Raw genomic sequence first — 16,401 nt, 5'->3', positions numbered from 1 at the left:
TTTTTAATAGTAAACTTTTACGCAAACCTACACATGTAAATACAGCAATTTATCAAAGTTAAATTATGAAAAATATTAATAAATATTGTTCATTGTTATACTTAAAAATATGCTATGCTAGCCCGCCATCAGACGGCAGACGACGAAAGCTTGCAAGCTTTCGGAGCTAGCGAGCTTGCAAGCTACCATGCAAGGGAACAATCAATGCCCTCGGGAAAACTTGCTTCTGGTACGCGGCCAGAGTTTAGCGACGTCGGTTTGCATTTACCGACCCGACCAGGTAGATGCCCTTCCTTCAATCTCGATCTATCGCCACTAACGACCGTTTCTTACCCGACAAGCAATATTTAACATAAACAATTTTATAATACGCGGGGGAAAAAGGGCCGATCTTTAACAAGAATTATATTATTTCAATTACCTCTTTTGATATTGCTTCGATTATTTTTTTCTTTTTATTCTTTGATAATTATTGATTTCTATATTTATATGTAAATGTTGCAAAATGTATTAACAAATAAATTTGATACGTATAATTTTAATTACAGACAAAATAGTACTAACAATTTAATTTGGCTTTGTAATAATTACACATTTTGGCTGCACTAAAAAATGTAATTAAAATTTTATATAATTTATGGTTCTTTTATGTAGTACTTATAGTTCTTTAGCGTCTTTCTCAACTTTAAAATATTACTTTTGCGTCAAAATTATATTATGTCGCGCGAGATAGTATACAAGGAAAGAGAATTCAAAAACAAACGACCGTGCAGCTACGGGTACGGCATAACTAGAGAACACACAAAGGTTGGACGCACTAAAGCAGATCCGGTGGCAAGAAGTTTGAATTATTCACGAGGCGATTTTTCATTCCTAATAATCCCGAGTTAACGAAAATTTAATTATGAAAATGTTTGAGATTGGGAATTTTAAAGCTTCCAACAAATTATCTAAAGCTGGAGAACTTTTATCCCTTAATTAACTTCAAATAGATTTTTGTTATCAATTTAAGAATACTATCGCGTATTATTTCGTCAATAACAATCGCGTTTATTTGTCATTTTAATATATCTAACATAATCACGCATTTCATATATGATTTCCGATTAAGAAATAAATCCCACGGAAAACTAATTATAAGAACAAAAGAATTTGTCGCTAAATGCATGCAATATATGTACAATAATTTCCAAAACAATTTCCACATTGTGCGCATACAATATGTTATAATGAAGTGATTTTGCATCTTTCTATTCGGCCAATTACGTAAATTGCTGACAAATTGTTACCTCAAATTATTATTGTTCCTGCCATCATTGAACTATCATGTAATATGCATGTTTCTTGAATACTACTAGAATATTTGGCGGTACTTTATTTCCTAGAGTTCCTGTTATTTCCTTAATGTAAATGGCAATATATGGGGTACAACGTGTTCCCGAAAAAATTAGAACTATCCTGTCTAACCGTTGCGAATTTGCGTCAAACAACATGCGGCGCAGGTGCGGCACCGTTACTGATATAAAAGAAAGTGTTGTAAAGTTATCCACCTTCTTATTACACTCGTGTCTTGCGGAGTTTGCGGCAAGTGTGACCCTTATCGTCGTTCTCTAAGCGACATAAGATGTCTCTCTGAATTACATACTTTTTCCCACATACGTCATTTATTTAATATACGCGCACGTGATAACGAATTAAAAATAATTTATAATCTTTTTAAATAATTTGTAATTGTTGTACTGCACTGATAATTAACGCATTATTCAAAGGTTAATTTGAGGTTAATAATGTATTAACGTAGGGTTGACTGCAAAATTAGAGAGCCCGCAAGTAGTAACAAGCGTCTTTTAACAGACGCAAGTGGTAACGCCTGCTTTTACGGCACCATTATGCGCGCAAAGGTCCACCAAGACTCTGTGGGTTTCGCATTTATGAATGTAATTGATACGACGGAGTCATCTTAAACTTGAGTTGATACCGGTCTACTTGAAAAGTAATATTATAAAATTCGACATTTTTTATTATTAGAAATTCCGCCTTCGATTTCTACGGAATTCTATCCGCGCAAAAATATTTTACTATCTTCAAATTTATCTTAAATACGACATAATGTTTGATTATAGAAATATTACAGTGGACTCTGGTATTTTCATTTTACTAAAACAGTCGCGGGACATTAATACTTTCCTCGCAATGAAAATTTTCTTTAACGAACACTTTTTTTCTTCCAAGACATTCTTAAGACTGCGATAACTTAAATCGTCAGCTTACTTTCTCTAAATTAATAAAACGCGAAGGGAATAAAGATAATCTAAGTTAGCTTATTAATAAGGCGCAAAAAAATTGCGCTTTCTAATACCGAAAAGTTCCGGATATGCTTCCGAGTAACGTGTCCGACTAAACTTAAAGATATTAGCGAACTCGAAGCGCAGCGAGGAAGATTCGGCTGTAATCAAATATACGCGTGTCTCTGTCAAGATATTTCATTGCAAAAGCCACTCATATCGCAATTCCCCCCCTTTTTTTTTCATTTTATAACGAGAGCAGAACGCAGACAGGCGTGTACACATTGGATGTCACGCGGCGACAATGCGGGATGTTTTCGCCTGACGCAAAACGTGCGTGTGTGCTCGTACGCTATTGGGGTTGTCGCTACAGCAACGAATTCACTCTACGCGGCTTCTGCGAAACGCAAAATTCGCGGTGGTTGTTTTCATGCGAGTGACCAACCGACCGCTTGGTCACAAAGACGAACGTGTATTTATACACGGGAGATACGATTGTTTATGCGGAAAACAAAATGTCACGTCGGACTGCAAATCACTGCTTGACCCGCAAACGTTTCGCGATTTTTAAAGGTTGCGCACATTTAAGAGATACAATTGATCATTGAGCATTTAGTAATCAAATGTGTCTTTCGAACGCAACGTGATCTAAAGAAACGACGGAGTCTTTGTTAAAAATTCTATGCATTCAATGCCTCGCATAAAGGAAGTAAGAAATTAGCATAAGGGAGGTTATATTTTTGCTTAATGTAACGTAACAAAGTAATTAAATTATAAAATAATATTTAACAAACATAGAATCAATACTGCTTGATTTTTTCGTTTATTTTTTAGTAATTTTTATGTGGCGTTCTCTACTTTAAAATTTTGCACATGTAAACGCAAATATTAATATACATTTATTTTTGCATAATTCGTGATATTTATAAATTACCATATATAGAACTCCCTTTGACTAATTTTGCAAATATCTGGCTACGTGACGCTTGGCACATGGAAGTTCGAAGTTCGAAGGTAGAACAGTCAGTCTCTAAGGGCCAGAACTCTCGGCTTACAAGTATCGCCCGAAGGAATATCGCTTACCCACCTTCTAAAACTCATCTTAATTGCACGAAACGTACGCTTGTGCACGGGTTAAAGAGCAATCTTATAATGCAAAGCGAGGCAGAAATGAAGTATCGAGCGAAAGTGCTTCGTCAAGTCGATGGAAATTCGTTACTCGTCCCTTAATTACATGACTGTTAAAAAGCTGTACGCGTCTCGGGTCTGCGGTGTATATTTTTTAATAAATCCGGTATGCAAAAAAAACCGTTCTAAACGACAAAGTAAATCGTGACTAATTACCTATTGACTAATTAAAACGTAAGAATCATATATGTTCTTTTTGTGAGTAATGTATATTCCCACCCAAATGTTTTAACAATAAAACTACATGAAAAAAGTTTATTCGACTCACCGATTGATGCAGCGGAGTTACAGCTACAATCCTGTAACAAACAAATAAAACAATTAAATTGTAGAAATGTTCAATGTCTACTATTCGAGAAAAAAAAAATGCGCTTCTAATTAGTTTTTTAGTTCAAAAATCAAAACCAAAGATATTTATTACCCGAACAATTAAAAATTTATATTTCTTTAGAATTAAAAGTGAATTTCTTTATTAATAATTAAACTATTATTTCTGATTGTTACTAAAAGTTAAAACATTTCCATTAATTAGCGAGAAAATCTTATTAAAATAAAACAATAAAAACTGATGCTTACCATTGGGTTGCTCCGCTGATTGCATGTTGCCCTTCCTGGGCCTCCTCCTCCTCTCAGAACGTTGGGCCGAATTCTCCTTCAAGGAACAAGACACTCGCGACACACCCGGATGTTAAATTATATTCGCGCGACCTTAATCGACACTTGCGAAATAAGCCCGGCGAACCAGCCGCGGTTTGTTCATTAAATGTCGACGACGACGGCACGTTCGTATCTCCTCCGATCCTTATCTGAAACAAAAACACAAGCGTTAGTTAGTCGCGTCAGCTAACAGCTTACGATCCGTAAATGCTACTTTTCGGCGCGTATAGACTTAGCAGGGTAACTGGCCGTCTCAACCTAGGCTAATTGCGAGCTCTAACCTACGTTAACTGCGCGCTTGATCAGCGGTCACGTAAATATCTCGTACCGCGATGGGTGCCGCTCAAGGTGATTATGTGAATACCGTTCGAGGTGATCATGTGAATACCACGCGAGATACTTACACAGCTATCTTTCTATCTCTCTGTTTCTTTTACGCTCCGCGACCTTTACCTCCCTCGCACGCTACGCACCGTGACTTTTATCTAACTCGCACGCTACGCATCGCATTGTACAGAATAAAACTTACTCTAAACAGTTTAACTAAGTCATCTCCACGTCCGGAACATCTGTCGAGACGGTCAAATCGCGTTAGAATGCCGTCCGTATCACTAAATCCGCGTATAACTAATGGTAAGGACCGATCGTCTCTTCACCACGTGCTGCGCGCTCGGCAGTCGGAAGAAAGAGCGTGGGAGAATGTATGCGCTACGCTCCTACTGTTCCGCTTCTGCGTCCCCAACCCCTCCCGTCCGTGTAGGTCAATGATTGTTTTTGTAGCTACCCCTTATACGTTGAAAAGGAATTCACACGCCGAATATTTTGTTAAATATTATTTCGAATATTATTTCGAATAATCGTACAATAGCCGCGCGCTTTATAATATTTCATCTACAGTTTTTATTGTAAAAAGAGAACATAAATTTTGTATCAATTTCTACATTACTAATATTCAATAATAATTAACTGTATAGGTTTAAAAAATACTTTTAAACAAACTTCTCACATTGAAATTTTTCACTTGTCATTTATTGCTGCCAAATGCGATCTTTTTTTCCTTCGGCATACTTAAAAGTCCCGGGAAGATTCATTACTCCGTTTTCCCATTTAACGTGCCACACGTCGTAAGTTTCGAAAGCCGCCGACACTTGAGTTTTGTGAAAAGAACCTTTTGTGTCAGCATTTAAAATGCACGCGACAAGCGGCGGCTGGCGCCGTGCAGTTTAATGCTTTGCAAAGACATCTGGTATGCAAGGCAATAGGTAATCGAATGAAAGTAATCAGTTTTGAGTAACGAATTGGAAGAAATAAGTGACGCGGATAAGTAAAATAATAAAACGACAAAATACCGTTCGAAATGAAGTTTACTTTAGACGGAAGGAACTTTCATCACGCAAAAAGACAGAAGACCGTTTCACAGAAAAAAATTCGCTTTTGATTGTATCGGAATTACGTCAAAAGTGTATATAGAACATCTTTTATTCGAAAAGAATTGCTGTCCGATGTTATTTTAATATCAGACTCATATTAAAAGTGCACCCTTTATTTACCTTGTATTAATTTAATACCTTTGAATATATTTATAAAAAGAGCAAAAATTATTTTAAGTGACTATTATTTATCACGATATACTAAAGATCATTGAGCTGTAAAAAAAAGGATCTATCTCATCTAAATAAAAACTAGCTTGAAATAACCCAAATTTTATTTTGCGTAATTCACGTAAATTATTCAACATTTTATTCCTTTTGAAATAATTGTTGTAACAAGTTTATTATTATTATTTTCTTTTTTTTTTTTTTTTGACAGTGCCGCGAAGATTGAAATGTGAGTTCGCATTTACGCTACGTGACATTTTCATATGATTCAACGGGATATACGACAGAATTATGCAAGCGTTCTTCTTCATTGGATGCCGCGGTACCATTCCGTGTGATAATGCGGTGTCTCGTTTTGCAGTGAATTACCTTTTTCCTCATAAGATAGGGATGCATTCGCGGTGGGTGAAGTCGCATCGAGTGGCAGGGGATTGGCGGGAAGCCGAGCACTCGGAGGTGCGCGGCACCGCCAGTACTCGGCGAACCACCCGCCTGCACGTTCGGTCTCGATGCTCTTCTCTAATAGTTCGGTTGTAAAAACATTAACTTTTTTCGTTTAATTACCAGCAATCCAATGGCTTTCGATGTGCGAAGTTTGCTTTACGAAATCCGAAAGAATCGGCGAAAGTTATAAAATTCAAACAGAGAAATAAGTGAGCGTATAATTCTTTGAGATTGCGTTGAAAAACTTTTAAATTTCAACTGATCAGCGTGATGCTATGCTACGTAAGTTTAATTGTGAATTAATTAATAGTGGATGCATGATTTCACGTGCTCATTTTGTCACTTCGAGTGGAAATCGACGCGCGATAGAAAATAAAATTGATAAACATTTAACAAATCAACGTAATGGCGTAATGACATCGTGCATGTTTTTAATATTTTTGAGGGGAATGTACTAATTTTATCGTTTGCGCGTATTACAATTTTACGCATGTGCGTATTTACTAAAGTTATTTCGCGCAGAATAGTATCGTTAAGGTATTTTTATGTATTTAATGACACTTTTTATATCCCCTTGGAGGCGCATCTGTTGCAAAGTTTGATTATAAAAGCGAGAAAAAGTGACAACTGCAATATTCATTTTTAGTATTTTCTTTTTTTTTATGAGTGTTTAAAACTCCGTTTATTATATAATTTTGTAAGACAGTCCTACCTACCATTATTACATCACAGCGCGGACTTGAAAAACTTTTACGTGAAAGTATAATAAAGATTATCCATAATCCACTTTTTTGAAAGCTATAAGTTTAAGAAGCTTCCCTTTGTCTTATAGTTTCGCTATAGTTGCGCTATAATACTTTATAAAAAGATTTCTCACTTGCTTAAAAAGAAATAAAAAGCACACTAAAAAATATCTTTTTATTATTTTATTGACATTTTCATGCAGAAAATGTTTTCAATAATTAAACATTTTTAGCGCTTATTTTGTCTCTTGATTAATCAATTTAAAAACAATGCGCAACACGTCTAACACGTAATATATCTTTGGATATATATTTTTAACGGTATTAATACGCGAAGCGTGTTTAATAAAAATTTATGTACGACGGCTTGCGCGTATAGGTCACTATAATACTACGGGAGGATATTGGAAGCCCGTTTGACCGCGCGAAAACGCCTCGCCATTTACACGGTCCTGAATTTAGATCGTTAAATATCAATGATAGTGGTATGAAGTCGCTTTTCATTACTGCGACAATCTTCCTCTTCCACGACTCCGCACACATGCGGTATCACAGTGGCATCCGGGTACTTTTTGTGCATACACCGTTCTGATTTTTGTCAAACGGCCGTTTAACAAATGGCTCGAGAATAATCCGCTCCCAACGCACAGACGCGACCGTGCTTGCTCAATCGTTCCGATGAATCTATAAGATAATATGAGCGAGCGCATTTCAATTTTTCCGCAATGCAGACAATCCGCGCTAACGGCAGCGAGCAGTTATTAACACGTGCGCCACAGTGGTAATCAGCGTCGGCAAATTCTTTCAAAAATCGCGCAACCTTCAATTTGTTTTCTCTACTGGAGGTTTTTTTTTTTTGCTTTTTTTTTTTTTCCCCGCCAAACAATTTCTAGATGCATCAAACGTGTTTGAACACATCAAACCGGCGATTCCTTTCTCGTTCAATCATTATTACTTTTTGCACCGTTCTATTTTCTATATATTTTCTATGTACATTTTTGGAATAACTATTTTTTTTATTTAACTCCACTTTTGTTACAATAATAGATATTGTAAAGCGACTTTTATGGGTTTTATACATATAAAAGAACCGCAATCAGAAAGAATAATTTTTTTTATTATTGCGACTGAAAGATAGAGAGTATTAAGCTCTTGTTATTGAAACGGAATTGTATGCCGATAGTGCCTCACTTCTGTCGTCTTACAAATCAAATTCTTACAAATTACACGAGTAGAGGATTTCGTAGTCTAACATCGTTGCAATTTGACTTGTAATTGTTTCAATCAAAATTATACATTTTATTTCCGCGAATACTGTTTTACCCGAAAGTGTCTGAAACTATCATGAAAATATTCGATGCGCCAAATTAAAATTGTTGATAACTCGCATCGAGAAACTTCGCATTTTGAGCTACCGCTGCGATCTAGCCGGCTGCGCGTATTCCTGTTCATTTAATTAAATCTCCAATCTTAAATGTTCCGCCCGACGTAGCATCCGCTTACATTTATATAAGGGAATCCGAGAAATCAACTATGACTGCTGCATCGCGAGATTTCTCGTGAGTTTAATGCATTCTTATCGAAGGATATCTCCGTTGGTTATCAATGCCGCGCCCCTAATGTTGGAAAACCTCCCCGTCATGCGGATGTGCAAGACGTATCTGTGATAGAACCACTGAAGGGAAGAAAGTTAAATTGGACTTTTTTACCCGTTGCGAATGTTAACTTGATTTTGTTACACAAAGAGCTACCAAAATAAAATTTTACACAGCTAAAAAATTCTTGTACAGAATTCGATTATGAGATTAAAATTTTTCTTGACTTTTGATTAAAATTTATTTACAATAAAATATTTATTACTTTTTTTTTTATTGTGTATACTATTCATTAATTAAGCACTAAAGCTTTAATGTACTTATTTCAAAAGAGAAAAAATGATCTCTATAATTGTTATGAATGCAATTGATGTTAATTACTACATATAATTAATGCTTATTATTGTTAGTTAGTCATTATCCATTTAATATAATAATTTGGCATTACATATAATTATCAATATCAGTCATTAATATTTAATATTGTTATGTCTGTGATAACTTACATAATAATAATTCTAATAATAAAAATAATATATTTTATCCCTTAATGAATTTCATTAAAAAAGGATTAAAATAATACTAATTCTTTAATGTACATGGAAGTTTATATTCCTCATTAATATGTCCACGAAAGCTTTCACAAAGCATTGTGCTGTCTTGAATTGGTTTCTGAGTGCACTATTCGCCGTTAGTCCTTTATAGGCTAATAACTTTAAAGCTCTTCAATTATTCACTACGAAAGATACTGTCGCAAAATTTAATCTTGGGGATCAGTAAAGCTTTCTAAATATCATCTATTAACCACGTTAAAGTGAGTCAATGTAAATGTCATTTTCATATTTATAAATCACGTGCTATTTTCGCGTTCATAAATAAATCATAAATTATTTCGTTATTAAAAAAAAAATCTTATTTATAATTTTAAATACTTATAACATTAAATTTTTTTTCTTTTCTTAATTAAATCGTAATTACTAGGCTGCAAATATCCTGACTTGAACGACACTCAAAGTATCGTCCGCGCGAGTTATAAAAGCTTATTTGGATGTTCCGGAAACCATTAAAGCGGACTTTGTTCTCAACTATAACTGATACCAACTACGATCTTTCGTTCTGTGCTAATGTGGTTTACTCCACGCAGGAGTTTCAACAACTGAGCTGGCTCTAATGTAAAAGCGCGTGCTAAAGTGGAATTACCACTGCATCGGTGTAACGTACAATCACGATGATCCTGACTAAGCAGAGTCTATCTCGCGCAACGACATCATTAAACCGGAATAATAGCAATTTATGGAATTTGTATTTACCGCTTAATTTAACCCGATAGTGGACTGTTTAGAATCGACAGGCATAAACACAGGGATCTTACCGTCGAATTCTAACAGATGCTTACATTTTCCCTTAAATTTTCCTTATCGCTATTTTTTATTACTAATAGATACTACGAAGTACGCGTTTCGCGAGACTTAGCTCGGACCAAAGTAGGCCATTATTTCAAATCAATATTTAATATACAAACAGTCTATTACACGTGGAAAAATAATAGTAATTAAAATTTACAAAGTAAGAAAAACTAAGCTGGCATTCACTCTCGCGGCACAAAGTGAGTCAAACGAGAGAGTCAATCGGTGTCGCGGAAAAACGGCGACAATCGGATAACAACGAAATCTCTACATCTCTTTTCTAAATAGAAAGTCGAGCTTCACTTCCTATTCTTTCACTTCAGCCCCTTTTACATAATTGTTCGCCATCAAGCGAATACGAGAAAGCATCCATTAGTCTCGCATGAACCCAAGTGACAATAAGGACGAGCTCTCATAACTTTCGCATCTTCTAACCGTGTTGTACCCATTGCGCGCTCGTTCTTCGTACCACCGTCATTATTCATTCCGCCCTTGTTATTATTTACATAATTTCGCGGCGCTCGTCTATTTCGCGCGATCGGGTACATCCATGGAACCGAAGTCAGCAAGTGACAGATCTCGCACGGTGTTGAATATTAAACAAAATCTGGGAGAATTGTTTTTAGATTTATCGCGGGATATGCACGCGGCCGTATGTTACGCGGAGAAATGATTTAAAGAATTGTCTTGTCGTTTGCACTATTCCACGCATAAATTTGGATTATTCGTGCATTCGCCGACGGGTGATTTATTTTTTCGCCCCTTTGTCGCTTATATCAGTCGAATAATAGCATTGAAATTTAACGCAATGTGTGACGCGGCTTTTTATATAATATTAAACATAAATATATGCCACGTACTTTATTTATATAATTAATTTGTTAATTCATATTAAATTACCTTACAAAATATAATATCCATCCCAATATACCTACGTCCATATTTGCTTTATATTTATTTCTGTAAGACTACACACGTTTCGCGAAAACCTATTGTTTTAATTCTATAGTTAAACAAATTCTGCGTAAAACATTGCGGCGCGAATAAAATTACGCAACTGGAAATATATGGATTATAAAATAATAGAACGAGGTTAATCAGGACTTTCATACAAGAGGATAAACGAATGAAGTGAAAAGAGTCCAATAAGCAGCAGAAATTAATTAATGAAATAGAGTTCGTCATTTTGCACAATAACATTAATATCGCAATATTTAATAGCATTATGTTAAGCGTATATCTTAGCAAGAGATCAATCAATCACAAAACTAATATATTGTATGAGTACGATTTTTTTTTATGAGATTTTTTTTTCAAAATGTTATCAATAATATTTATGCCAATCACATAGTTCTTCCGCTTCGCGCAAGCTAAAAAATCGAGTTGTAAAAAGAACAATATTGAGCTACTATTATAAAATCTACCGTCGAGCAGCGGTGCGAATTATAAAGATATTTAACTTTTTAAATTCAGAAATGTCGGCGCTATTCAATGTTTCCGCCAACATCCACGTATAATTGTTTATAAGGAGACGGATCAAATATTGAATCAAACTTCGTATCTTTCGCGAGAGATCTAAGACCGACTCGCGCTGCAGTTTCTTACGTCTTCGCGAATCCTCGTGCAGTGAAACACGCGGCGGAAATTATCACGATTTTAAAATGCACGAGTGACAACGTTTGAGAACGAAATTTTCAGGTGACGTCGAGCCTCTCTCCTTCCCCCGTAACTTAAATACTTGCACAGCAACTCGTCTGCGCTCGCAATTTCGTACACCGTAAGATTGTTTCGCTAAGTCTCGCGGCAAAAAAACCTACAGCGAGGAAGTTCCTCACCGTCGGCGGGAATAAAAAAAAGTTTTGTTTTCACGGCAAATACATGGACAAAGTTTCGTTTAATTGGTTAAGTCGTTAAGGTCACGAGCAAAACCGATGGCGACGGAACTTGAGCGGCGCGCACATCCGGCAATCGGAGAAAGAAATGAGATACGCAATTCGTAGTGGACAATTTCGAACGTATTGATTTTAACGTATACGCGACAGAGCGAAATTAACAATACATGTGGAATAACAGATTGTTATTTCATTACGATTACGTATTCGATCGCGTTACATCATAATTAATCTTACAAGTTAATACATTGGCAATTTTCAAATTAAGATCACGTTTAATTAACTTTGCTCTGTATATTAATTCGTAGAAAATTAATGTAATAATATATTACTCGCTGAAGGATGTGAACTAAAACGTTCATATTATATTTGATATTCTTTGACATAATAATTTAAAATAAAAAATTGAAAAATGCAACCCTCTCTCGACGAATATTAATTACCGCCGGACAAATAAACTCGCGATTTGTAAAATTATATCTCCAAGTTTACTCGATTAAATTTTTTCCTCGTGTACAATCCGGCCTCTGTATCGTTCAACTAATTAATATCGGACATGGATCCAACTCCACGTATCTCGAAAGGGAAATGTTATTCGCTCTGCTACATAGCGGCAAGTTCGTTTATTGAATTGGTAATGCATTTTACATTATTTCCAGGTTCTAATTACGCGTATCACTGGGACATTATTAGAGTGAATTGATTGTAATTTCGAGTTACTATGCAGTTTGCAGTTTTGGTAACCATCGTGAGATAGACGCGCGCTCGTCGCCCTATCTCTATGACTCTATATTTACGTCACTTCGTAACTCTATATTTATGTTTCGAATTCGTTGACGCACACACCACTTCGCAATACTGTCATCCGACATCGAGTGTGCTAATTAACTTTCAACTGTAATGCCATAAAAGCATTAATTTAATGAATTCATACTTAACAAGTCGGATTATTTACCTTTCTTGTGTGTCTAATGTTAACTGTATTTCCTTTTGTACTTTTCTTATTATTTTATGTTAACTTTTAATCTTTTCTCAAAGTTTTTTTAAAACGCCGTTACCTCAACAATTTTGTTATTTCAAACAGTTGCTCAATAATTAACAAAAAAAACTCTAAAAAAAATAAAAACACTTAAAGTTTTTTTTTTAAAAACTACTGTATATGTGGTTTCACGGTTTATCCTATAAAAATTTAAAAACAGTATAAATTCTAACAGTTTTACTCAATGACGTAGTATTTAACATTTTTTGCTCGACAGTAGTAGCTACCGCGGTATTTAAATCGCCAAGAAGGCATTACCGCCGGTACTATCACTACATTCCTCCGCCGTGAAATACGCAATATTTTGAAAAGAGAAGTCTCGTTATCGGCGCTGCCGGGAGAAATTCTTCATCGTTCCACTGTTTATTTCCTCCAATATAAACGGTATTTTAATCCACAAACTATTCAGCAATAATTTAACCTTATATTAAACTATTTTTTAAGGCACGCGCTTATTAATATGACTTTACATCGCAATAAAAAAAAATTTGTTTTATTGACTCAAAGGATTTATTCACTGTCGCGGGTTATCTCGCGATACGTGTGAACCAGCTGGAAGAATTTTATTCTACCGTTTTATCAGTGATAAATACCCGTGTTTGTACAATGCCGACTCCCGTAATATATCTCGCTAATTTCGTTTAATATTTGTTTGCGCCGAGCGGTAATTTGTTCCCGTCTCTTCCGGATGAAAAATGCGGTCCCGCAATGTCTCGAAGTAGGCTGGTGCTCTTGACTAATCTACTTAGTTATGCGCACACCGCGAGGGCATCATTATTTCAAAGTACTTTTTAAGTGACGCAAGACGTGGCTTTTAATTTTCCCGCCGACATATCTCGGCAGTCGGCGGCTGTGTACCTTGGTAAACTCGAAAATAGAATGCCGGGGAAATGGTGTACTCTCATACATGGTTTGCTTTGAATGGGTCGTGGAGCACAAGTTTATTGAAAGCCGGAAGTTGATCCACCACGGCGAATATAGTACTCGTCTCAGCGAGGCGGAGGACGCTCCGTCTGGCAAAACGCGCATCTATCTACTTCCATCGATATACTGCGAGATTCCTTACCGCTTCCATGCCACTTGTGTCTCGCACACTTTTTCGGCACGCGGAAAACATATTATACACAATGGGGATCACGATTTCTATCAGTTGCCGCAACACAAAACATAACGCGCAGCTGCTCTCGGAAATCGTGCTGTGAAATATAATATCGTTCATGAATTTTACGACCCGATCAATTTTTTCTAATATATTTAAAGAACAGCAAACTTGCATATTTTTTATTTCATTATTTTTAGTATTTATTTATTTATTTTTTATTTTTTTGTAGAGTAGTATAAAGCGATGACGAATGGCTGGCAAACCGTCAAAAAATGGGACATTTTCGAGCGACATGTATACTCGCGAGCTTCATATTCATCGTATTATCGCATACATATATAACCGAGTTACATAGGTAACTGATATACTATATGTGTTCGGAGAATATATTTCTGAGTGCATAAAACAAAACGGAAGTCAGCTACGCAGTACATTATGCCGCTCGTGATGCACCTGCGTCGTTGCGTGCTATGTATTTCCGCTCTCTATCATTCGATCCCGCCGTATCCTCCGCTTCCGAAACATCCCAGGAATTCCCGTTATTTGGGTACGATTGCAAAGATATAGCTTCATACTGTCGTATAATTAATTTTGCGACTTCCCCCTTCCCTTCACGACTTGCATACCTGTCTGTGCGCTCTAATAACTCATCGAGCTTCTCATTCGACGTCATATTCGAATTTTCCCGTAACAAGTTGCATGAAAAATGTTACATGCTGTTATTTCAAGACTTGTGCTAATTGGCGGTCGGATTAATGTCGAATAAACTACAGGGAGAATTTAATCCGGCGTTTCAACGGTATTTTGTAACTGATGAAACTCACAATGGAAAATGCGTTAAAACAATATTATTGTATTTTATTTATTTATTTATTTTTATGCAACTATTTTGACGGAAAACAACAATGTTTTATTTTATTTTATTTTTTAATGAGCAACCATTTTAACAAGTGAACGACAATATTAAATTTTTTTTTTTTTTAATTTAATAAGTCAATATTTTAATGAGAAAATATTAATACATTTCTCAAATGAGTCTTGGAAACGCATATCGTTACCGAACCGTATCGATTGCAATACGAATAGTGCTCTCACGGGCGGGGGAAAAATAAATTTTTTAACGACGCTGGTTCATTAGCAAGTACTTAAAAATGCTGGGGTCAGGTTCGGTCCTCGCCTTGCCTCGTATATACCGCCTTTATTCATTCTGCCGCTGACAGAGAAATTAAGTGGGGCGTGGAAGATAAAAAAAAAAGTTAATAAATGACCACGCAAACTCCAACCGGAGCCGAACGAACACAAAGCGGCGTTACTAAATTGCAAATCAACTTTATATGTATATACCACCGTGTATCGCGTCTCGCCGAGAAACAAATTCAGTTGTTGACAGTGCGACGCTCTGACAGCCCAATTATTAAGGATAATGGGAATTTTATCGCTCTTGCAGCCCTGCAAATGAAGAGACTGCACGGTACTTTATATGCGCTATGGGATTATTCGTCACTTTTCGGCGCGATAATAATGTCAATCTGTACATGAATTTTTGATACATTCCATAACTTAACAATTTCGCACAAATGCCTACGCAGCAAGAGAATTAATCAGAAAGACGTCTTTAATTACGTTATTTACGGGCATGACGTACTTAAAAAAAATGTAACAATAAAGTAAATCTTGTTCTAAGTAGTTTTTTTTTTCTTTTCGTCTTTTACGTAAGTTGCTATTACGATGCCCCATTTGCGTCTCGTTCAAAATGGAGCAAATACGCTCTCAATATGTTTCAATATCGATCCACACTGACTCGCGAGTAACTGAGGAGCCAAAGTGCGAGCTCAAGGAAGGCGCCGTGCATCTCTATGCGCAAGGGCGATAATTTGTCTCAAGCGCATTTAACGACGCGGAGATTTCCCGGGGCCGATCTTCCGGAATAAATCGCGGAAAACCAACGGGTACTGACAGCCCGAATCGTGCTCATTCGTCACAATCGACAGACACTGGTGTTCTCGCGAGTACGTCGTATCCCGCCCCCGTCGCCAGGAAGTCTCTTCCCGTTCTACTTCTTTCGCGGTCCAGGAAGAAATGCCAAAAATATCGAAGAACGTTATTCGTAATCATTTTTTAATTTATGATAGCTAAACGAGAAAAGCGTGCTACGTAAAAAAAATAAAAAATAAATACAAAAAGTAAAAGTTGCTCGCGTCAGGTGTTTTTAATATTTGCCGGGAAAAAGTTGATGGGGTAAGTGATCGAAGCTGTCATACGGTCAGCAATATGGTTAGCAATGATAGTAGTAGACGGCCAAAGGGACTAATGTTTGTAACAATAGATAATCGCAGAGTACATGCTTGATGACAACGGGGGACGTTTGTGTGTTAATTGGCAGATATCTGTAGCTAGGGACTACGCGTGTGGGTGCATGATTGAAAACGGTATTCCCATAGGAACGCTTCAA

At 36.3% G+C, this 16,401-nt stretch overlaps 2 protein-coding genes across 14 annotated transcripts in view; one reads left to right on the top strand and one right to left on the bottom strand.

The window, feature by feature from the left end:
* The window catches only part of Rh50 (Rhesus blood group-associated glycoprotein Rh50), a 119,939-nt gene extending 113,876 nt beyond the window's left edge, over positions 1–6,063 (bottom strand). For 2 of the 3 annotated variants that reach the window (XM_070661621.1, XM_070661645.1), the window contains exon 1: positions 3,742–6,063. The gene's annotated coding sequence lies outside the window, so the exon portion shown is untranslated. The remainder of the gene's footprint in view (positions 1–3,741) is intronic. The other variant, XM_070661630.1, reaches the window with a different exon arrangement.
* The window catches only part of Cask (peripheral plasma membrane protein CASK), a 141,484-nt gene that overhangs the window by 97,212 nt on the left and 27,871 nt on the right, over positions 1–16,401 (top strand). The gene's annotated exons all lie outside the window — the stretch shown is intronic.

The sequence above is a fragment of the Cardiocondyla obscurior genome, linkage group LG01 (assembly GCF_019399895.1).
Source record: "Cardiocondyla obscurior isolate alpha-2009 linkage group LG01, Cobs3.1, whole genome shotgun sequence".
Taxonomy (NCBI): Eukaryota; Metazoa; Arthropoda; class Insecta; order Hymenoptera; family Formicidae; genus Cardiocondyla; species Cardiocondyla obscurior.
This window is presented reverse-complemented; position numbering and strand designations above follow the sequence as displayed.